At 46.3% G+C, this 24,807-nt stretch overlaps 1 protein-coding gene across 1 annotated transcript in view; it reads left to right on the forward strand.

Annotated features, from left to right (window-relative positions):
• The window catches only part of LOC126232720 (neuropeptide SIFamide receptor-like), a 132,613-nt gene that overhangs the window by 39,223 nt on the left and 68,583 nt on the right, over positions 1-24,807 (forward strand). The gene's annotated exons all lie outside the window — the stretch shown is intronic.

The following is a 24,807-nucleotide window of genomic DNA, read 5'->3' on the forward strand; positions in this document are numbered from 1 at the left end:
TGTCCACTGTGCCAACTTATAACTAAATCTGAGGGGGGTGCGATGGGGATGTTCCCTTGTAAGGAGGCTATTTACACACACAGTGAGTATGCACTACACTCATTAGACAGTAAATTACACGATCCTGCTTCCAAACGATAGAGCGGAGCAATCAGTCATCCTTTTCTTGCAGGTTTTATTAGCCAAATCTAGATTTCAGCTACAGCCTCACCATTATGAAAGCGCCATTTCATAGTATCAATGCATGTTCTAGTAGGTCAGCCCCCTGTTGTACGTACTAGACGTACTAGAACATACACTGATACTATCAAATGCTGCATTGATAATAGCCAGGCACTAGCCGAAATCTAGATCTGCCGTATAAAACCTGCAAGAAAAGGACGACTTATTGCTGTGCTCTGTCAGTTGAAACTCATATCACAGTCATTCAGTGCACCCACGTTCCTAATGGGAGGTACCTTGATACAAGATACTCCTTCATTCTGTGTTCTGTCAAAGGAATTTGTCTGTGTAATCTCTTTTTAACCCTAGAGCGGAATTTTCGTAACGCGAGCGCCTGCGCGGCGTATTTTACACATATGTAAATACACTCCTGGAAATGGAAAAAAGAACACATTGACACCGGTGTGTCAGACCCACCATACTTGCTCCGGACACTGCGAGAGGGCTGTACAAGCAATGATCACACGCACGGCACAGCGGACACACCAGGAACCGCGGTGTTGGCCGTCGAATGGCGCTAGCTGCGCAGCATTTGTGCACCGCCGCCGTCAGTGTCAGCCAGTTTGCCGTGGCATACGGAGCTCCATCGCAGTCTTTAACACTGGTAGCATGCCGCGACAGCGTGGACGTGAACCGTATGTGCAGTTGACGGACTTTGAGCGAGGGCGTATAGTGGGCATGCGGGAGGCCGGGTGGACGTACCGCCGAATTGCTCAACACGTGGGGCGTGAGGTCTCCACAGTACATCGATGTTGTCGCCAGTGGTCGGCGGAAGGTGCACGTGCCCGTCGACCTGGGACCGGACCGCAGCGACGCACGGATGCACGCCAAGACCGTAGGATCCTACGCAGTGCCGTAGGGGACCGCACCGCCACTTCCCAGCAAATTAGGGACACTGTTGCTCCTGGGGTATCGGCGAGGACCATTCGCAACCGTCTCCATGAAGCTGGGCTACGGTCCCGCACACCGTTAGGCCGTCTTCCGCTCACGCCCCAACATCGTGCAGCCCGCCTCCAGTGGTGTCGCGACAGGCGTGAATGGAGGGACGAATGGAGACGTGTCGTCTTCAGCGATGAGAGTCGCTTCTGCCTTGGTGCCAATGATGGTCGTATGCGTGTTTGGCGCCGTGCAGGTGAGCGCCACAATCAGGACTGCATACGACCGAGGCACACAGGGTCAACGCCCGGCATCATGGTGTGGGGAGCGATCTCCTACACTGGCCGTACACCACTGGTGATCGTCGAGGGGACACTGAATAGTGCACGGTACATCCAAACCGTCATCGAACCCATCGTTCTACCATTCCTAGACCGGCAAGGGAACTTGCTGTTCCAACAGGACAATGCACGTCCGCATGTATCCCGTGCTATCCAACGTGCTCTAGAAGGTGTAAGTCAACTACCCTGGCCAGCAAGATCTCCGGATCTGTCCCTCATTGAGCATGTTTGGGACTGGATGAAGCGTCGTCTCACGCGGTCTGCACGTCCAGCATGAACGCTGGTCCAACTGAGGCGCCAGGTGGAAATGGCATGGCAAGCCGTTCCACAGGACTACATCCAGCATCTCTACGATCGTCTCCATGGGAGAATAGCAGCCTGCATTGCTGCGAAAGGTGGATATACACTGTACTAGTGCCGACATTGTGCATGCTCTGTTGCCTGTGTCTATGTGCCTGTGGTTCTGTCAGTGTGATCATGTGATGTATCTGACCCCAGGAATGTGTCAATAAAGTTTCCCCTTCCTGGGACAATGAATTCACGGTGTTCTTATTTCAATTTCCAGGAGTGTAATTGCTGTCTTTATGTTACCAAGGTAAATATGTATGAGCAAAATCAGTGCAATCTTACTTTAACTAAACGAGGATAAAATAAACTTATATCTGTTAAATCACTGTTTATTTAACAATAATTAAGTAAACTTTCACCGAATCACTCTGTTGCCGCATACAAGTGTTACTCCACAGAAACGACCCACTCGGACCATTTACCAGTGTACTTTCTTCAGGTCCCAGCATGTGTCACATCGGAAAATGGTTACGAAATGTTCCAGTAACTGCTCGACGACCCCAACTGCTCTGTTGATAAAAATTTGTGCAGAATTGGTAGCGGGCGTACTCTGTGGCTACCTCGTTTGCTGTCAGCAGGTACAAAGTGATGATCGAGTGCAGAGCAAACCATTTCCTAGTAATGGAACTCTGCATTAGGACCAGCATGAACGAGGGACATGCTGTGTGCATTGGCATGTTGGATGGTAGGCTAAAACTTCTTTTCTACTTATAACAGCTTAAGAACAACGCCCACCCCCGCAGATACTAGGTTATGCTTTCCAGAAACTAGCTTGACCTATGCCCAAATATCGATATTAAAGGACGGTGGCCAGTTAACAGGTGAAATTTTCTGCCATACAAATACAAAAAAAGACTTCTTTACGCCATAAATTATCGCTTAATCCTGTTTCTCAATTTGGTAATAGTTTAATTATGCCGCTATTAATGTTTTGGAGGTGTAGATGGTTTGTCTTCGAGAGTTGTCTGACAATCTATGGGACAAAATCGCCAAAATAGCGTAGAGCGATGCATCCGCGGCTGTGTCAACCGCAGGTCCGTTGTATACAGTACCAGGCACTCCACTGTTTTGAATCAATCAGGAAGATGCTGAAAAATCTGTTGACAGGAAGCCGACCACACAAACTTGACGCCTTTTTTCGCAGGTGATTGACGGCTGCGCGATTTGCACTATTTCGTATAAAGACTTTCCATAGTAAGTGCTTTACGGAGAAAGACTGTAGCTGTTTCAGGTTACTGGACGCTGGCATATTTGTTATTGGGTCGATGTGGTTGCGAGTGTGCGTAATAACTTTGCTGCTGAGGATGTGTCCCAGGTACTCCTGCACTTGTCTAATTGACAACGTAGCTGAAGCTGATTTCCAACAACCGTTTGAAAAGGCATTCGAGATTCCTGCTATATTCCGCGTTCGTCACCCCTGTTTCAACGATATCGTCTAAATAGTGAACGTAGTGTAGAATATCATAAATGAGTTGCTGTTAATATGTTTGGAATAGGACTGAGGCACTAGCAGCCTCAAACGGTAAACAGTCACGCTTGTACGTGTCAAATGGCATCTTTAAGACCAGTAACTGGTTTGATTAATTATCTAAGCGATGTGAAGTGTTTTTTAAATCAAATTTTAATGATACTGGCCCCCAGTTAGTTTTCTTAACAAGTCTTCCGGGTGAGGCATAGGATAAGAGATCAATGTTTGGCCGTAAAATGGCCTGTTAATTTTTAAATGGCAGCGTAGGGGTCACTTGACTAGTTGAGGCCGGTGAAATGATGTCTAGTTTCTGAAGCTGTAAGAGTTCGCTTGGATAACAGCAAACAGCATCGAGCGATCTGTACAAAATTTTGGTTCCACAGATGGTCTCAGAGATGTATTAGTAGTAAAATTATTTGCACAACCCAGCGATGGTTTTTATGTATTACAAAGAGAATCTAAATCAAAAAATCAGAAAATGGTAGTTTTCCGGACACGAAATTGACATGTTCCCCAGCAAACCAGATGCTGTAAAGGCATCTTACAAGTGGACCGCGCCTACTCGTCTTCATCGATTTACGTATATGTTGGGCTTGGCCAGAAATGAAAGTGGCGGAAGTGGGAACTTCAGATGGCCAACGGTTTAGAAAAAAAGAAGTATTTTTGGCGCGGATCGGCCGAGCGTGAGCCATTTATTTTAGTGTAGTTTCCAGGCAGCGGATTGCACAATGGAAGAAATAGACTGATAATCCGATGGTCGTGGGTAGAGAGCCGAAGCGGAAACGTTTTATTTTCAATTTTTACGTCCCTTGCGCTGCAAATAAAGCGAAATAGCGCTTAATACATCGCGTTTATAATATTTTCAAATATTTTTCTAAAAGTCATGAACAAGAAAAGCAAAGGAAATTCTGGGGTTGCAAATAATTTCCAGGAATGGACTGTGAGGCGTCCACATTTATAGTGTGTGCAAGCTGCCGAATAAATTGCCGCTTACCCTGTTTTTACGATAAATATCATCCCAGCACGTGTAAATCATCAGTTGCAAAATAATAGAAGTTTCTAGTTTTATGTACGAAGTTATCGCGTACATTTACAATCCCTTCCTGGAATTTTATTTGGAATCCCAAATTTTCCACTTTGTATTTTATGAAAATATTAATAAATACAATATTTTGAGCATTTTTCTTTGTATTTGTACTGTAAGTAACTTAAAAACCTAAAATAAAAAGGTATCCATATTGAGACTCGACCCCAGGCCCTCGGACTGTCTTTGAGGACTCTTCCCGCAGCGCCATCCCCTACCCTAACATAAATGGCTCACGTTTCAATAGGACTAGAATCGGATGTGGCTAATGATTTAGTCGTCACTTCCCTGTCCGGGGCTACGTGTACAACCACATCACGTATCTATGATTCTCCACAGGAAAGTTTAAAATTCTAGAAGTGGAACTGCACTGGCGTGCGCGACCCTGCAAGTTTTGTAGTCCAGACATCGTAAGCCTATCCCTGTTGTTTACGACGCCGATTAAAGCTCAGCTACAACAAGGTGCGTCTGATGGTTGTAGTATTCGGTTAACAGGGGGCGTAGTTCATTGACACATAAATCGCTAAGGTTCGCGAGCGGTCACAACTTTTGCGTCACTTCGAACAAACGATTGGTAAAAGAGACTCGAAATTGTGACCTAGTTCGCGGAAGAGCTGCTGTGAGGTTTGGAAGGTAGGAGACGAGGTAATGGCAGAGTTGAAGCTGTGAGGTCGGGTCGTGTGTCGTGCTAGGGTAGCTCAGTTGGTAGAGCACTTGCCCGACTTCGAGTATCGGTCCGGCACACAGTTTTAATCCGCCACAAAGTTTCATATCAGCGCACATTCCGCTGCAGAGTGACAATCTCATTCTGGCCTGGAAACATGTTGCCTGATCGGACGAGTCTCGTCTCAGATTGTATAGAGCAGATGGACCTGTACGGGAATGTAGACAATATCATGAATCTATGGACCCTCCATATTAGCAGGGGACTGTTCAAGCTGGTGGAGGCCCTGTAATGGTGTGGGGCGTGTGCAGTTGGAGTGATATGGGACCCCTGATACGTCTAGTTACAAGTCTGACAGGTGACACGTACGTAAACATCATGTCTGATCCCTTACATCCATTCATGTCCATTGTGCATTCCGACGGACTTGGGCAATTCCAGTAAGACAATACGACATCCCGCACGTCCTGAATTGCTAGAGAGTGGCTCCAGGAACACTCTTCTGAGTTTAAACACTTCCGCTGGCCACCTAACTCCCCAGACACAAAAATTATTGAGCATATCTGGGATGCCTTGCAATGTGCTGTTGAGATCTCCAGCCCCTCGTACTCTTACGGATTTATGGACAGCGGTGCTGGATTCATGGTGTCAGTTCCCTCCAGCTCTACTTCAGACATTAGTCGAGTCCATGCCACGTTGTTTTGCGACACTTCTGGGTGTTCGCGAGGGTCCTACACGATATTAGTCAGGTCTACCAGTTTCTTTGGCTCTTCATTGTATAGGCATATACCAATAGCGAAAACCAGGCGGTCAGAACAAGAGCAGGATTGTTGTGTTGCTATTGTTGTTTTGGCGTTCAGTTCTAAGGCCGGTTTCACGCAGCTCTCCATACTAGTCTATCCTGTGCAATTTCTTCATCTGTGCGTCTTCAGTCATTTTGCTGCCAAAGTAGTAAAACTCATGTACTTCTTTTAGCGTCTCATTTCCTAATCCAGTTCCCTCAGCATCGCGTGATTTCATTCGATTACACTCCATTACCGTTGTTTTACTTTTGTTAATATTCATCGTAAAATCTCTTTTGACGACACTGTCCATTCCATTCAACTATTCTTCTTCATGAACTTTAATTTCCTTTCCTAATTACCGTAACTGCTTTCACCATGTACAGTCCAGCTCTGCTAATGCGATTACCGCCTGTGTTCGACATAACCATTCACAGACGGCAAGTGGCAGCACTAGCAGTGGAGGGTACGTAAAACGTGTCGGTGGGCTGCTGACAACAGTGGAGTCCGCGGAAACGGAGCGATTTATCCGACGTCCCAAAGGGCATAATCATTGGCTTTCGGCCCTAGGGTGAAAGCAAATCCGAAACGGCTGAGTTTGTAAACTGTTCGTGTGCCGCCATTGTTGAAGCATATCGTGCATGGCAAAATGGCACTATCCAAAAGAGGCACAAAGGCAACTGTGATGCACCACAGATCCCAGATGGCAGGGCTGAACGACGGCTGCGGAGATGAGTACGGATGAATAGACGTGCAACTGAAAAGCACTTGACCGCCCAGATGAATAAAGAGTCTACCAACAGTATCTACTCAACGACTGCTCAACGAACTCGGCTGCGTGTAGGCCTCCGCAGCAGGCGGCTGATTGATGCACCCTAAAGCCTGTCTCACACGGAGCAAGATTCGCTGCAAGTTTCCTTGCTGCCTCGCGCGACGGATGCCTTGCGGGCTCCGTCGTCTGCTAGCGGGCTACCTTGCTGGGAACCTCGTAAGATTTCCAGGATAGGTCCGGTGCTATATTTCTTGTAAGGTTCCCTGCGTGCTACCTGCTTTGGCCAATCATGAGACGTTTCGTTTGTGACGTCAGACGCGGAATGCTTTGGCGGGAAGCCTTTGTTGATAGTCGCTTTTGTGCTGTTGTGAGGTGCGGTAGGAAGTTCTTATAATTATTAAATAATGGCACCGCAGTGGTCCAAGGAAGCGATTGAAGCATTGATATGTATTTACAGGGAAGAACAGTGTCTGTACGTCGTGAAAAGCGCAAACTATTATAATAAACACTTGCGTGCAGAAGCACTCGAAAGAGTTGCAAGTGCCGTGTGTCTTTTTCGACCATATACGACGAGCAAGGAGTGCTGTCCTATAAAATAAAGTCATATATAAGAGTCATTATTGGTATATTTATAAAGTCAAACAGTAATTAAATGGTGATACTTTTAAAACAAAAGTAGGTGTTACGCGAACTAACCTCAACTCTTTATGAAGCATGGAGAGCACACATTTTCCAGCGTTTCTCCCCTTAATCCAGTTTTTCGTCCATTCTTTCTTTCTTCTTCTCTCATTAGCATGCACTTCTGCATCGTTTAGCACCAAAACAGCTAATAACGCCAGTTTGCTCTGAACATCTGTACCTGAAGCAGCCATCTTCGTTCGATACAGCATGCAGCCGATCACAACACAACTAGCTGTCGATCTTGCACCGTGGGAGAGCTTCGGCATGGAAGATAGCCGGCTCCTATCCCTGCAAGCCGGCAGGCATGCACGCCATCTCGCAAACTTACGGCGAACCTTGCTCCATGTGAGATGGGCTTTACTGACTACTGTTCATCGGCTACGTAGGCTGGAATTTACACACCAACACCACAACTGGACGTCCACTGAGTCGTGACATGTGACCTTTTCGAATGAATCATGTTTCATGCTCCTTCCGACAGATGGAAAACACCCTACAACAGTCATCGGAAGGGTCTAGGACGGAGGAAGCAGCGTTATGGTCTGGGGAATATTTCCGTGGCATTACCTGTATGATGTCATTCCACACTCATACTCATAAATTAAGGATAATGCTGATACATGGTGAAACAATGCTCTGTTGGGCGGATTGCGGGCTTAAATCACCTCTGGGTAGGACCATGCAGTGCATTTCATCTGCAGTCGTCGCACGGTGGCGCTGGCAGCAGTCCACACACGCAGAGGTGTGTCGGTACATGTCAGAATACGGTGCATCGAGTAAGTGTGCAAACGTTTTCAGACGTACTAATGGTGACTGTATGTTGAAAATGACTCAAAGAACACATATTTCGATGATTTTATGAGGGGTAGAATACTACGGCTACTGGAGGCTGGTCAAACACAGCAGGTCGCAGCACGGGTTCTCCGTGTGCCACAAATTGTGATCTCAAGATTGTAGCAACGATTCCAGCAGACAGAAAACGTGCCCAGTACGGTATGTCCACAGTGAACAACACCACAAGAAGACCGATATCTCACCATCAGTGCCCGCAGACGAACACAGAGTACTGCAGATAGCCTTGCTCGGGACCTTACCGCAGCCACTGGAACAGTTGTCCCCAGACACACAGTCTACAGACGACAGAACAGACATGGTTTATTCGCCCAGAGACCTGCAATGTGCATTCCACTGACCCCTGGTCACAGGAGAGCCCATAAAGCCTGGTGTAAGGCTGAACAGACATGGTTTATTCGCCCAGAGACCTGCAAGGTGCATTTCAATGGCCCCTGGTCACAGGAGAGCCCATAAAGCCTGGTGTCAAGAACACAGAATACAGTACATGGTCATTGGAACAGTGGTACCGGGTTATGTTCACGGACGAGTCCAGGTATAGTCTGAACAGTGATTCCCGCCGGGTTTTCATCTGGCGTGAACCAGAAACCAGATACCAACCCCTTAATGACCTTGAAAGGGACCTGTATGGAGGTTGTGGTTTGATGGTGTGGGGTAGGATTATGATTGGTGAACGTACACCCCTGAATGTCTTTGACAGAGGGACTGTAACAGGTCAGGTGTATCGGGACGTCATTTTGCACCAGTATGTCCACATTTTCAGGGTGTAGTGCGTCCCACCTTCCTCCTGATGGATGATAACGCACGGCCCCACCGAGCTGCCATCGTGGAGGAGTACTTTGAAACAGAAGATATCTCCTGCCTGTTCATCAGACCTAAACCCCATCAAGCACGTCTGGGAAGTTCTTGTTCGACGTATCGCTGCACGTCTTCAGACCACTACGACACTTCAGGAGCTCCGACAGGCACTGGTGCAAGAATGGGAGGGTGTACCCCAGCAGTTGCTCGACCATCTGATCCAGAGTATGCCAACCCGTTGTGGGGGCTGTGTAGGTGTGCATGGTGATCATATGCCATATTGATGTCGGCTTAAATGCGCAGGAAACTGGTGTAGCACATGTGTTTCGGGACGGTTTTCTCAACTTATCACCAATACTGTGGACTTCAGATCTGTGTCATGTGTGTTCCCTATGTGCCTATGCTATTAGCGCCAGTTTTGCGTAGTGCAACGTTGTGTGACAACACATTTTGCAGTTTAATTTATGAGCATGAGTGTAGAAGGCAGAAATGAACAACAGAAGCACGTCCACACCTAAGTGCAGTTTGTTTTTCCTCGGCACGATGTCATTACCAGCAGTACAATGTAACGTGTCACACAGCTCACAGTATTGCGGCGTGGTTCGAAGAGCATCAGGATGAGTTTACCTTTGCCTGAGAAATAGCGTGCTATAATTAAGTTTCTAATTCTAGAGCACGCTCTCCTTCAACACGACTGTGTCAGACCACACACGAGCCCTGCGATATCTTCGAAAATCCGTCTCCGTGTGTTCACTGCCATCGATCATTCTCCGTATAGTCCTGACTTGGTACAATCAGATTTTCATCTGTTTCCAAAACTTAAAGAGCACCTTCGAGGATATCGATGAATCGATGTAAGCAGGGGTGAGGTTGCGGCTCCATCGTTCTACAGTGACGGTATCAACAAATTGGCCTCTCGTTGGAAGAAATGCATTCGTCGCTAGGATGATTATGTGGAGAAAAAAATATTTAAAATGTTAATAAAGTATTTATTTAAAACTTTAAGTCTCTTCACATAATATTTTAGAGGAATTACTTTTCAGCATACCCTCGTAATAATTTCTCAACAATTAAGTTAAATTTCTAGGTTTATTAAACTTCAATTCAAAATGACACAGCAATATTTATCACACAGCAATATTTCACTTCAATAACTCCGAACTACGAATCATAACCAAAATAACTTCTGTCATGCAGATCTGGCATTGTCTGAAAAACAGGAATTACACGCAGTATTCCTTATACTGCTGACTGGTCCTTACGTATTTCAATTAATTCCAGTTTCGATTCAAATAAGTGCAATAAGAGCTTTGGCCTGGCGTAATATAAAAATTCACGCCAGTCGAGGAAGTACCGGTACACAAACGCGAGGCTGACGGTACATAATTAAACTTCAAGCTTCTTGATCAGCAGCGTGGCGACCGACAATGCACGGCTGCCGGGTGTTTTGTCGCCCTGCCGTCGTCGATCACGTAATCTAGGCCAAGTAATTTTGTCTTTCCCAGCACCTCTGAATACTGCGGGGCACCGCGTTATTCTCTTTCTAGAACACATTTTCACACACGTTAACACATGACATGTACCATACTTGTGACACTGTCAGGCCGCCCAGCAACCGTGTTGACCGCATTCTTCTGCCTTAATTATTCTTACAAGAATTAAATTTACATAGCGACGGTCGCCATAGGCCATAAGCGAACCGTTACATCTTCCCCTCCTTCGGATATCGGCTTTTCCATTCTTCTGCAAATAATTCGAGTCAGTATTTTGCAACCTTGACTTTAAATTGAGATATTCATATTTGTTAGCACCCTCGTTTTTTGAAACTGGAGCTGTTACATTCTTCTTGAACTGTGATCGTTCGGGTGGTTACGGATATGGTCCCAGTTGGCATAAAAAAAAACTCCAACGCAGACATTAGCTGTAAACAAATACTTTTATTCAGAAAGTTACATTACCTTTCCTCTTACAAAATGTCATATAAACTCTATTTCTTACAACAAATGTGACATATTTTACTTCACTCTGAACATTATCGTTTTTCTCGGGTTCACCACCAGCAATCTGCAGTCCGATATAAAATGGATTAGTGCCTTGAAACAATCTATTTTTAACTTTAGACTCTTTTTCAAGATCTGTCCAGGATTTTACTTTGGTTATATCTGCACTTTGTTCTGGCTTAGAATACGTTACAAACTTAAACCTATTCCTTCTAGTATATTTACGCCATGGAACACCAGATACCTTCTGGGGATTCAAATCAAAAGCACCCATTTTGTTACTACATGCTATACGAACTTTCTCCAAAGCACCCTGATCTTCGAATATCTTCTTGTTAGCTTTATCATCAAGAGTTAGTCTTTCAGTCCTAACATTAACCCTATACACATATGTTTCGCTTGTCTCATATACCTTGCACATCACCAGGTGGAACAGAGTTGTCATCGGTGGATCTGCCATATTATAAGAAGGTATGTGCAGTGATAAGACTGGATACTGGTCACTTTATATAGCATGGAACAAGTGATCACTGACCGCCCGCCTGGCCATAAATCCATACGAGTCGCTTCGCCCTCGTGACACGAATGTTCCGCCTTTTGCGGCCGGAGGCGGCAGCTATCATTGTAGCGAGGTGCGGCATCACTATCGATACACACTGTGGGTGGGGATACTAGAACCTTGAAGTTCTCAATCCTTTAGCGTAAGTTCACGAATTTACAGCCTAGTAGATCCTTCAAAGCATCTGTTTCAAGCCTCCCACTCTACTCGGAACCAGAGGGTCCCGGCCAGTTCTGCTGCATTTTCTGTGATCCTCTCCTCGCAGTTCCAGTTGTGCACAGGACATTTCACACTTGAGTCCTGCTTCTGACAACACTCGAATTTGCAATGTGTTCCTTTGGAGTACGACCTGAGACAACAATATTGTCAAGGTAGTTTGATCAAAACGTCACTGTTCCAAGTAGCGTAGATAAATGGCGGGTGCGGAAGCACTGACGAGGAGCAAACGGAAACACTTGAACTGTCCTACGTGAATATTTACAACAAACATTTTCTGTAATTCTTCATCCAATGTAACTGCAAATCTATCTTAGAAAAGTTAAAGTCCTACACCTAGCCTGCCCATGATTTCCTCAGGGCGAGGTAAGGGTAAGTGTAAACTAGTGTCTGTGATTTGACTGTAGACTTGAAGTCAACACAAATGCGAATGTGACCAGAACAATCAGACAACAAAACGAAAGGACGTGCCGATTCAATCAGCTTGAATGGGAGCAATTACACCATTATCTTGCAATTCTTTCAATTTTCTTGCTACTTTGTCTCCTGAAGCAATTGGAACGGGGTGGGCCCGGAAAAACTTAGGCTGTGCTTTGTCTTTCAGTGTCACATGCGCTAGAAAGTTATTTGTTTTTCCTATTACTTCTGAAAATAATTCAGGAAATTCTGTTATTTGGTTCAAAAGCAGACACTGAAAGTACTTTGTCTTGATGTCCAAACAAATGCATGGCATCAAAACGGAATAAGTCTCTAGATTTCAACACAGAAAAGTTCACTGTCCTAATGTGAGTTTTTTAAGTGGCAGGCAACCTACACGGTCCAAGCACTGGAATCTCCTGTCCGTCGTAAGCAGTGAGATGCTTGCTTGATTTAGAAAGGAGTGGTGAGCCTAACTGTACTGCAGTCAGCCTCAAATGCTGGTTCTCTAATTTCCTCAGTAGCGATTCACGAAAAGAATGCCTCCTTTGCTCTAGAGACTCCCTCCCGAGTTCCTGAAGCATTTCCGTAACACTCTTGTGATGATCAAACCTACCAGTAACAAATCTAGCAGGCCGCCTCTGATTTGCTTCTATGTCCTCCCTCATTCCGACCTGATAGGGATACCAAACGCTCGAGCAGTACTCAAGAATAGGTCGTATGTTTTATAAGCGGTCTCCTTTACAGATGAACCACATCTTCCCAAAATTCTACCAATGAACCGAAAACGACTATCCGCCTTCCCCCCAACTGTCGTTACACGCTTGTCCCACTTCATATAGCTCTGCAATGTTACGCCCAAATATTTAATCGACGTGACTGTGTCAAGCGCTACACTACTAATGGAGTATTCAAACATTACAGGATTCTTTTTCCTATTCATCTGCATTCATTTACATTTATCTATATTTAGAGTTAACTGCCATTCTTTACACCAATCACAAATCCTGTGCAAGTCATCTTGTATCCTCCTACAGTCACTCAACGACGACACCTTCCCGTACACCACAGCATCATTAGCAAACAGCCGCACATTGCTATCCACCCTATCCAAAAGATCATTTATGTAGATAGAAAACAACAGCGGACCTACTACACTTCCCTGGAGCACTCCAGATGATACCCTCACCTCCGATGAACACTTACCATCGAGGACAACGTACTGGGTTCTATTACTTAAGAAGTCTTCGAGCCACTCACATACTTGAGAACCAATCCCATATGCTCGTACCTTAGTTAGGAGTCTGCAGTGCGGCACCGAGTCAAACGCTTTCCGGAAGTCAAGGAATATGGTATCCGTCTGATACCCTTCATCCATGGTTCGCAATATATCATGTGAAAAAAAGGGCGAGTTGCGTTTCGCAGGAGCGATGCTTTCAAAAGCCGTTTGGAGGCACCTTACGAAGATTTGTACACGACTCATTGAAAAGGGAGATTCAAGGCCAGCGCCAGCCCCAGAGAGGCCATCTCTCGTCCCGAACAGTCAAACCGAGCGAGGTGGCGCAGTGGTAACACACTGGACTCGCATTAGGAAGGACGACGGTTCAATACCGCGTCCGGCCATCCTGATTTAGGTTTTCCGTGATTTCCCTAAATCGCTCCAGGCAAATGCTGGGATGGTTACTTTGAAAGGGCACGGCCGACTTCCTTTTCCAATCCAATGAGACCGATGACCTCGCTGTTTGGTCTCTTCCCCAAAACAATCCAAATCCGAACAGTCAATACGCGAACTACCCGGAAAAATGGTGACCGAAATCTCTAGGTTGGTTGGTTGGTTGTTTCGGGGAAGGAGACCAGACAGCGAGGTCATCGGTCTCATCGGATTAGGGAAGGACGGGGAAGGAAGTCGGCCGTGCCCTTTGATAGGAACCATACCGGCATTTGCCTGGAGCGATTTAGGGAAATCACGGAACACCTAAATCAGGATGGCCGGACGCGGGATTGAACCGTCGTCCTCCCAAATACGAGTCCAGTGTCCCACCGAAATCTCTAGCAAACATTCTGTACGGGTACCTCAGTCCCTGCAGTTGTCTGTCATTCGAGTTTTTTTTTTTTTTTCCTTTATTGAATTCAATTCCGCACAAAAGGGGGCGGGCTGGCAGCAGCTTAGTACGCTGCTCTACAGCCTATAGACTTTTTTTAAAAACGGAAGAAGAAAAGAAACAAGAAAAACAGACGATAAAACTGTGACTTAATGTGTAAAATGGCGGAAAATTGCGGAAAGTTAAAACAGAAAGCAAAGGGGTTGGCAATGTTAATAAAATACACAGGAATCAGACAAGTAACATAGTAGACACATAAAAAAACATGCCGACAGTCTGGTTTCTGTTTTCAAGAGATAAAAAATCACACCCAGCGACAGTATGATGGCCGCTCACAATACTTCCCAAAAGACACACAGCACGTAACACTCACTGTAAAACACTCACTGTAAAACACTGCACGAAAATGTCGGCACAAAGATGACACTGCCTAGCCAAGGGCAGATGGGGGGGGGGGGACCTGGAGGAGGGGGAAAACAAGGAGGGAGGAGAGGAAAAAACGAAAAGGGGGGGAACCAAGGAGGGTGAGGACTCATAAGGGGGGAGAGGGGCAGAGCAGACGCGAGAGGGAATGGGAAAGGCAGAGGAGGGAAATGAAAAAGGATTCAGGGGAGAGAAGGGGGCAGAGAGAGGGGAGGTGGGGAAAAATGAGGATAGAAGGGGGGGGAGAGGGAGCCTGGAAAAAGGACAGAGGAAAGGAGGGGGAGTGAGGATTAGAGTTGATAGGAGGGATAAATGGAGGGAGAGAGGGCATCATCTGGGAGGGGGAGTTGATGAAGGGTGTAGAGATGGAGGGTAGGGAGGACACAACAGTGAAGGCGTGGCAGGGGGCGGAGATGGGAGAGGAGAGGAGCAACCAGGGGGTGAGGGGGAGTCATTTGAGCACACACGGAAGCTCATGAAGCTTCAGTGAGCAAGATCAGCAACTAGAATGGAACCCCGCCAAAGGTCACACGGTGTCGCTTAGGAGCCAAGAGTGCCTGCCTTGGGCATTTTGCAACTAGTGCGCAGCGCGACTAACCTGGCCATTTTTCCGCCGCCCCTGGCGCCGCGATTGCGCCCGTTGCGGGCTGCGGGTCCTTCCGCCGCTTTAAGCAGCGTCGGCCTCGCATGGGCTGCGCTATCCGTCACCGGCGGCGGGCCGGCGCTCAGTTCGCGGCGGCCACCTCATAACGGAGAGTGCCTCAAGTAGTATAAATGAGTTACCAGCGTCACCGCCGAGGAAAGGTCGCCCCGACTGGCGGCCGCCCACACGAGGTAATCCTCCTCGAGTTTCACTCCAAGATTAATGCGCCGCTGAGCCGATGGCCCTTTGTGTCGCTGTACGCTAGTCATGCAAAGCAGCACTTAAAAGTAATGGCCGCGATACGGGTCGCAAACTCGCAGCGGGAAATGATGCTCCCACTGCACAAGGGCGTAAATAAAATTTGTTTACTGTAGAGGAGAGCGCTCAGCGTAGTACAATCCGTAACTTACAGAATTAGCTGTCCAGACATTATTCGAACGCTGTGCTCAGGCTGTTTACTGCACGGGACCAGAAATTCCTCGATGTTTTGATGGTTTCTAGAAGCATTCCATTTCATAATAACTACGCAATCTTTCTGTTACGGTCCGCCTCCGTAGCTCAGTGGTCAACGTGTCTGGTTGTTATAACGAGGACCATGGTTCAAATCCCGGTAGTGCCAGATATTTCTCCCTAGAGGGAGGACTGGTAGGGGTGCATTTAGCGTTGTGAGGCCCTTTGAGGAGCTACTTGCATGAGAGGCAGACACTCCAGGGTCAAGAAAGCCAACAACAGCTTATCCCATGCCCTTCCAGGCGCATCCAGTGACGCTGTGGTGAGCGTACTGTAAGACCTTCGGTACACACACCATCAGATTATTTGACTTGTCGCTCTAACGAAGTAGGCGAGTGTCAGCAATATGTCTCATGGTCTTATCGTAGCGTGTTTATCTTCTGCCATTAGGTCAGACGATAGAAATGCCACCTGCACGCTTAGAGTAGCAGATTGACGGTCACCAACTTTAAACAGAACTTGATTAATTTTCACACACATTTATTAAAATAATAAAAAGCATAAAAATTGCTTTACTTGGTTCTGGATGCTATTTACAATCGACAATCTGAAGTTCCTTTGGTATTGGTACGTTAATCCTATTCTCACATATATCTCTGATACTTGACAAAAGTGTTATACATTATCTTCATGGCTATGTACAGGAATATGGTAATCTTATTAGGCGCAGACTGAAACTTGACTATAGACTGGTACAGACAAATGTAGAACTCGCACAGACTGGTACAGACTAATGCAGACAAATGCAAATTGGTAATCGTGATGTGTCGGCAGCTGGGCCAACACCTTGTAGATAGAGGTGGCTTAAAAGGCACGCTAGACTAACGCAGACGGGCGTGAAGTACTGGAACAGGATACGTAATTAATGCTATGAAGAAAAGTACGTAGCTGGTATAATACTTATCTTTATCAATCATTGTGGTACATCGCACAAAGGAGACTTTAATTACAATCACTGTAAGGCTAATGGCGCCTTGCTAGTTCGTAGCCATTAACTTAGCTGAAGGCTATTCTGTCTCTCGGGTAATGAGAGAGAAAGGCTTCGTACGTCTAGTCGCTAGCTCTGTCGTCCGTACAACTGGGCTGAGTTCGAGTCAGTCTCTCGAGACCTGCCTTGTGGTGGCGCTAGGTTTGCGATCACACAGTGGCGACACGCGGGTCCGACATGTACTACAGGACCGCGGCCGATTTAAGCTACCACCTAGCACGTGTGGTGTCTGGCTGTGACACCACAAATCGGAGGTGTGTACACTCATTATAATACCTCGCACATTCATGTATCACCGCGCGAGTGTGATCCGCGAGGAGAAAAGGTTCTACATTAGCAGCAATCTCATTGGCCGCGTTACATTTTAATACGCGGATCGGCTGAAGCAGAATTTGGTCCGTCTCTATGGCAGCGCCGTCTCGTAGTACGGAAACGGACGAGCGCTGCGCCTGCGCTGTTGTGCTTAGCGGGGCGCGCTCTAGTGGGAAAGTCGTGTACGCGCTGACTACGCGGAACTATGTATACAACAGACGCAAATGTCAGAAAATGACATGGCGAGCAGCCGTTCCTCATTCAGCCATCAGGGCCAGAATGCGGAGTTCACCGAAAAAGATCCCTTTTACAGGTTTTAGTGTTGTAACATTGTATATGGATTACATGAAATTATTACACTTATTGATCAATAGGACAAGTGGTACTGAGGTACTAGGTATCGAACCACACTATAAAACGCACACTAGTACGTGGTGTAGTCCCCCTCTCCTCCTGCCCCAGTGTCCTCCGCCATTGGCATCCTTTTTCTCCCCTCTCCCCCACCTCACCCCTGTTCCCCTCTTGGCAGGTCCCCGGACTCGCACACGCTAAGTGGACATTCGCGCGCCGGAGATCACCGCCATCAGTGTTTCGTGTGTGCCGTCATGTTTAGTGTTCCGTGTTCACCGTCGCACTCCCTCGTTCACCAGTGCCATCGTCATCTTCAGTGTTTGTGCGTCGTCTCATCTGTTAGCAGTGTGGATTCTCGACGGGTGTGAACGGCTCCGTGTGTGTCTCTCTGTGTCTCCGTTTTTATTGCCCACCTTTTGTAACTTTTATGTTTTCTCCTGTTTCTACTGCTTGTCTATTCTATGGCTGAAGAGCAGCATAGTGTGCTGCTGACAGCCTGCCTGTTGTACAGGCTTTAAAATAACAATAAAGTAAAAAAAAAAAAAAAGTGGTGTAGACTCCATGGGCGGCAAAACAAGCGCAGACTCTGACATCCAGTCGATTGTACAGCTGATGAATACTGTCCTGGGATACGTTATGCCACGCCTGCTTGACCAGATCATGTAGTTCTGTAACAGTTGTTAGTTTACAAGCCTCATGAGTCACTTCTCCTCCCATCGTATCCCACACGTGCTCAACTGGAGAGATCGTGCTGGCCAGAGAAGTTACTGCACCCCTTTCAGAGCACACTGGATTTGACAGGAAGTGTGTGAGCGAGCATTATCCTGTTGGAAACACACATCACTCTTCTGTCGTAATGACGGCAGAAGAACGGGTTTGTGAACATTTCTCACGCGGGTTAGCGTCCGTTAGAAACACCAAAGGTAAACGAGAGACCATAAGGCCTGGGGTGAAGCCAATGTTTCACAGGAAACTGTGCTCTACGAGATAGCACTCACCAGAGCTACGTCGTACGCGCAAACGACCGTAAGTTGCGTGCAGGCAGAACATGCTTTCATCGCTGGGGACCACCGCACGCCATTCCATCTCGCAAGTGTACCTCTGATAGGTCGGTGCTGTGGTGCGGAGGTTTGCATGCCCATAGTCCCACCGGTAATAATTGGTTCGCAAAAGTTCGTGCTGACACGTATCGGCTCACAAGCCCTCTTATCTGTCCTCTGATAGCTGTACGATCTGCCACTGCTGCCCCTATAATATGAAATCATTGTGGGCACCCGTGCTGTGTCGACGACCAGAAACTCATCTACAAATGAGACGACATTCACATGACCAGTGATACCAGCAACGTTGCACAAATGACACAGCACTTCCAAGTCGTGAGAAAATTCTCCGAAAGAACCACACCGCCATTCGGACTGTCACAATTTGACTCCTTTCAAACTCACTCAGTTGGCTGTAGCAAGCACAAGAGCATCTCTGTGGCATGGTTGCCTGCTTGCTTCATACATTTGCACCACACTGAGCCTTCTCACTGTGAGCATTCCCTACTAACTGGTAGACACAGATGGCGCTCTTGTAGCTACGCCACTACGCTGTCTGTTGTTGGACGACTTTGACACCATCATCAGTACATCTATTATCCCCAAAAAGGCATGTGCCGCCATGACATGAAAATCGACGCCGTCTTTCCATGCATACTAATTTTCTTTACCAGCTGTGTATTAATTAATCACCACCTTAAAGATCATGCTCGCCGCTTTGGAGCGCTGTAGATGGTATAGAACTGGTGTCACGCCATTATGCGACCCTCTAACACTAAGTTATGGCACTGAAGTGATGTGTACGTTGTAGACAGTTATTTAGAATTAGCGCAGTAAGGAGGGTCCATCTGGTGACATGGCAGTCGCAGAAAGGAGTGCCCAAGACCACGCCAAGAATGAACTGCACATTTCCTTGGTGTACCACAGCATACTGTCCAAAGTGATGTACCACACGCTGCCAGTATGGTGTATAAGACAATTACTCTTACGAATATCATAACCGACAAGGACTGGAAGAGAATATCACACCTAGTCGATGACAGTCGGTTTGAAACCAGTCAATAATCGATGTCCACTATTTCAACCAGCTTACGAGTGAACTTTGAGAAAGGACGTGCATGAAATGGAGATTTGGAGGTGGTACCTAACTAAGGATCGTCGGTGACAGTGTCACATAAATATGAACAGAGAAAGTAAACAGTAGATGACTGGAGACATGCGGTTGACAATGTTTATTTCAACAGCCTCGATGACCAAGTGTTCCATTCTCTCCACATCTTCATGATGAGTATGCTGCAGTCACTCCCACCTTTCAAGATAACAACAATCGTGTTCACAGAGCTACAAGTATAAGTTTGTGACTCACGAATAATTAGGCATAATATTCCACCTCAACTGGTCCACTAACCCCCATAACCTGATTGCCGTAGAAAGTGTCTGGGACTATTTGCAAGGCAACAGTCAACGTGCCCGTAATTTTGTAACTTGATGGTGTCCACACTGAGTGAAAAAACCATGCGATACCCCGTAATACCGTCATACCTCCTTTTTTCCGGCGTAATGCAGCAACTACATGTGGCCACTGGACGTACCCTGCAGAAATACTAAGCCATGCTGCCTCTGTAGCCGCGCCTAATTCTGTAAGCGAAGCCAGTGAAGGATTTTGGGCACGTACTGACCTCTCGATTATGGCCCATAAATGATTGATGGAATTCATCTCGAGCGATGTGCGTGTCCAAATCATTCGATCGGGTTGTCATGAATGTTCTTCAAACCAATCGCGAACAATTGTGGCCCAGTGATGTGGCGCATTTCATAGTTATTTGGGGACATGAAGTCCATGAATGGCTGCAAATGTACTCCAAGTAGCCGAACATAACCATTTTCAGTCAATGACCGGTTCAGCTGGACAAGAGGACATAGTCCACTACATGTAAACGACAACCCACAACACTATGTAGCCACCACCAGCTTGCACAGTGCCTTATTGACTACCTCTGTCCACAGCTTCGTGGGGATCTGTGCCACATTCGAACAATACCGCCCGATTTTACCAGCTGAAATCGGGACTCATCTGAACAGGCCACAGTTTTCGAGTGCCTAGAATGCAACCCATGTGGTCACGATCCCAGGAGAGGCGCTGCAGGGGATGCCCTGCTGTTGTAGTCCGCATCTCGTGGTCGTGCGGTAGCGTTCTCGCTTCCCACGCCCGGGTTCCCGTGTTCGATTCCCGGCGGGGTCAGGGATTTTCTCTGCCTCGTGATGACTGGGTGTTGTGTGCTGTCCTTAGTTTAGTTAGGTTTAAGTAGTTCTAAGTTCTAGGGGACTGATGACCATAGCTGTTAAGTCCCATAGTGCTCAGAGCCATTTCAACCATTTCAGGGGATGCCCTGCTGTTAGCAAGGCACTCGGGTCGGTCGTCTTCTGCCAAATTTCGCCGCCCTGTTCTTACCGATATGTTCGTCATACGTCCCACATTGATTTCTGCGGTAATTTTACGCACTGTCGCTTGCCTGTTAGCACTGCCAAATCCATACAAAGGCCCTGCTCTCGGTCATTAAGTGAAGGCCGTCGGCCACTGTTTGTCCGTGATGAGAGGCAACGCCTGAAATTTGGTATTCTCGGCACACTCTTGACGCTGTGGATCTCGGAATATTGAATTCCCTAACGATTTCTGAAATGGAATTTCCCATGCGTCTAGCTCCAACTACCATTCCGCGTTCAAAGTCTGTTAATTCCCGTCGTAGACGGCCGAAGTGGCCGTGCGGTTAAAGGCGCTGCAGTCTGGAACCGCAAGACCGCTACGGTCGCAGGTTCGAATCCTGCCTCGGGCATGGATGTTTGTGATGTCCTTAGGTTAGTTAGGTTTAACTAGTTCTAAGTTCTAGGGGACTAATGACCTCAGAAGTTGAGTCCCATAGTGCTCAGAGCCATTTGAACCAATTCCCGTCGTGAGGCCATGACCACGTCGGAAACCTTTTCGCATGAACCACATGAATAGAAATGGCAGTTTTTCCAGTGCACTACCCTTTTATACCTTTCGTACGCGATGTTACTGCCGTCTGTAAATGTGCCTATCGCTGTCCCGTGACTTTTGTCACCGCAGTGTAATCATCAATGAACGGCTTTAGCTGGATATCACACACCCGTACTAGCTTGAGGACAATCTTCATCACCGAATGGAGTCCATTGTCAGTGCTAGAGGAGGTGTTACACAGATATTCTCCTTGGTGGCAACTACAGTGTTCTGCAAGACTTAAGTACGAAAGTAACTTTCGCATGACATATCACTGCAGAAAAACAAACTTGGATCATAAATAGAACTGCTAGATTATAGTACGGTAACATTTAAATACACAATGAGACGAAGAGAAATGGCACTTTTATTCAGATACAGTAACTGCGCTGAGATCACCGTGGTTCAAGGCCCACCTGGATATTACAAACGGCGGGACGTAGTTCTTAGTTGGGCGTGTAATCACCACGGACAGAAATCCATGCTCTGCAGCGAGCTCCCGTCGTGGCCACAAATGTGAGAAGGAGTTCTTGTGGAAGTCTGTTGCAGTCCTTGATCAGCGCTGTTGACAACTGATGGATGGTCGTTAGTGCATGTGGACATGCTGCAGCGCTTGATGGGGACCATCAGACCATTCCATTCGCCGAATATCCTCTCGTTTGAAAAACTGCTCCACCTGTTCGATGACGAAGCGGACCGGCATCCATAAAAATGAAGCTATGGAATTATGCACCCATGACAAGAAGCACATAGGGAAGGAGCACAGAGTCACAATAACTTTTACCGGTTAATGTACCGTGTTCAATGACTTGGAGGTCAGTATGCCTTCGCTACATCATGGCCCCTCAGATCATAACATCTCCATCACCAAAATGATCACGTTCGACAATGCTGGACGTATCCTTATATGCTAATAGGTGTGAACACGTAATGCATCCAGACACATGGTCGAACATGATCGTTTTGGTATTATGGTTTTGGGAGCAATAATGTCGCATGGTCGAACTGAACTCCAAACCAATGATAACGTTACACCCACAGGTCAAAGCTCTTGTAACACTGTATTCCTTTCCTATGTGCGTTTTTTTCGGGGAGCATTCGGCCATGATATCATTTTTATGTATAGCAACGCGGTTCGCAATGAATTGCGTAAGTGGAAAAAGATTCTATTCCACTAATGGACTGGGCTGCTCGTTCCCCCGACTTAAAACCCGTAGAACACGCGTGAGATACGTCAGGTACATTTACTGCAGCATGTCCACATCCACCAACGATTATTCAGCGACTGTCAACCGGGATGGTCAAGAAATGAAACTCCCTTCCCCAAAAAGTAGCAACTAACCTTATGGTCGGCAGGGCAGCACGTTGCACGGCATGAACTGCCATAGTTGGTGATCACACACCCTCTTAAGACCCATTTCCCGCCTTTTGTACCGTGCAGGGGCTCAGTATAAATCTTAGTGACTGCAATGTACTTATTATTTTTTAACAAAATTTTCAAATGTGTGTGAATTTCCAAGGGACCAAACTGCTTAGGTCATCGGTCCCTAGACTTACACAATACTTAAACTAACTTATATTAACAACAACACACACACCCATGCCCGAGGGAGGACTCGAACCTCCGGCGGAAGCGGCCGCGCAGTCAGTGACATGGCGCCTCTAACCGCGCGGCCACATCGCGCGGCTATAACAAATTTGTCATTTCTGTTCGCCTCATAGCGTATTTCCTCAGTTAACTGCTGTGCTACACTGTAGCACTTCTTTCTATGTGTGGTCCAATTTTCATCAAACTGTATTACTTAGCAGTGGCATTTCATGCGAAAGTTACTTTCGTTAGGTTTGTGCGTCAGTGTATATTTCGTCCACAAAATGTGTCGATGACTAAGTTAAGTTCCTAAGAAGCAATGGTACAGATTTAAATTAATAACACGACGAAGCCATTTCTCATGGGTCGTTTGCTACTCCAGAATATTAAGTTTCCTTTATTTCGAATTTGTTATGTGGTTCCTCCGATAATCCGGTCACACAAAGACGTACTGCAGGAGAGCATTTCTGTTAAAAGTTATGGGTAGCGTAATTTCTGAGCTAGAGGAGGATGGAAAAAGTCAGATGCCAGAATATACACCCTAAGGTTCACGGTTTTTATCATCAGTTGCTCTAAGAACTTTTATCTTCTGTTTCAGATTAGTGTGGTTATAATTTTTCCGTGATGGCTATTTACCGTTTCTCGGTCCTCTATCATCATGTGCGATCACATTTACGTTCGTCTGCGTGAAATTCATAGTTCTGCATGCCCATCACACCAAGTATGTTCATAGTACTGAACTGGCCCAGTAATTGATGTAATTGATGTATTTATGCGCAACAGATAAAAAGGCTGGATCTTATTTCTTCTACGACAGGCATGTAGGGGAGAAAGAAGGTTTAGAACTCAGACACGCGGCTTTCGTGAAGAACTTGAGGACGTTGGAGTTTTGGGAAAGAACGAAACTCAGTTTCAGCTCTGAATCTTTAACCCTCTGCTTTCATTTCTTTCCTCAAATATCAGAGTCGTTTACACGATGAGTTGTTTTTGATTGGCACAATGGTAGCTGGAGGCATTTTCTTTTGTTACTTACATAAACCAGGCTAATCTTTACTCAGTTCTGGAGCCATTAGCAACTTTTACGAACCAACGCAGCCCTCAGAACATCGTTCGCTCCTTGAACAACTTTTTCTTTACAGCGGAAGAGTAGTTGCTGCGCCGCTAAAGAAAACATCAAATAAAGGCCCTGCAAAACTTTCTATGTAACTTCAGATCAGTTCAAAACATCTCATTTATTTTTATGATTTGTTCCCTCTAATAGTAGGTGAACTTCGTCTGACATGTCTGTTGTAGTGTCTCTTTACGCTAAAACTGAAGATTTGACAAGTATCTTCGTATCTGAGATAACTTCTGCGTACTAGTGTACTGATTTTCGTGCCTAAAGCAGGTTTATGGTAGCCCAAACAGGGTGTTCTTGACGAAACCGAGACACTGAAATGAACCGAAAATTGTATCTTCAGTAGCGTTTTCTACTTCACAAGACTATATTTCTAAACACAGGTCCCTCATCAGGCCTTCAAAAGATTATCGCTGGACCTTCAAAGTCCTGTCAACATACCAAGTCTGTGGGAGGGTCATAGTGCGTTCTTAACTGACATTTGTGACGTTGTTATAGAACATATACAGCATTACTGAAGAGAATATCAAGATTTAAGTTGAAAATTATTATGTATCTATGACTTCATGATCTGTTGCATATTACATCGCAACACAAATCAGCACATGTATACGTCCCACCACAATTTCGATTAAGA

This window comes from Schistocerca nitens, chromosome 1 (assembly GCF_023898315.1).
Source record: "Schistocerca nitens isolate TAMUIC-IGC-003100 chromosome 1, iqSchNite1.1, whole genome shotgun sequence".
Taxonomy (NCBI): domain Eukaryota; kingdom Metazoa; phylum Arthropoda; class Insecta; order Orthoptera; family Acrididae; genus Schistocerca; species Schistocerca nitens.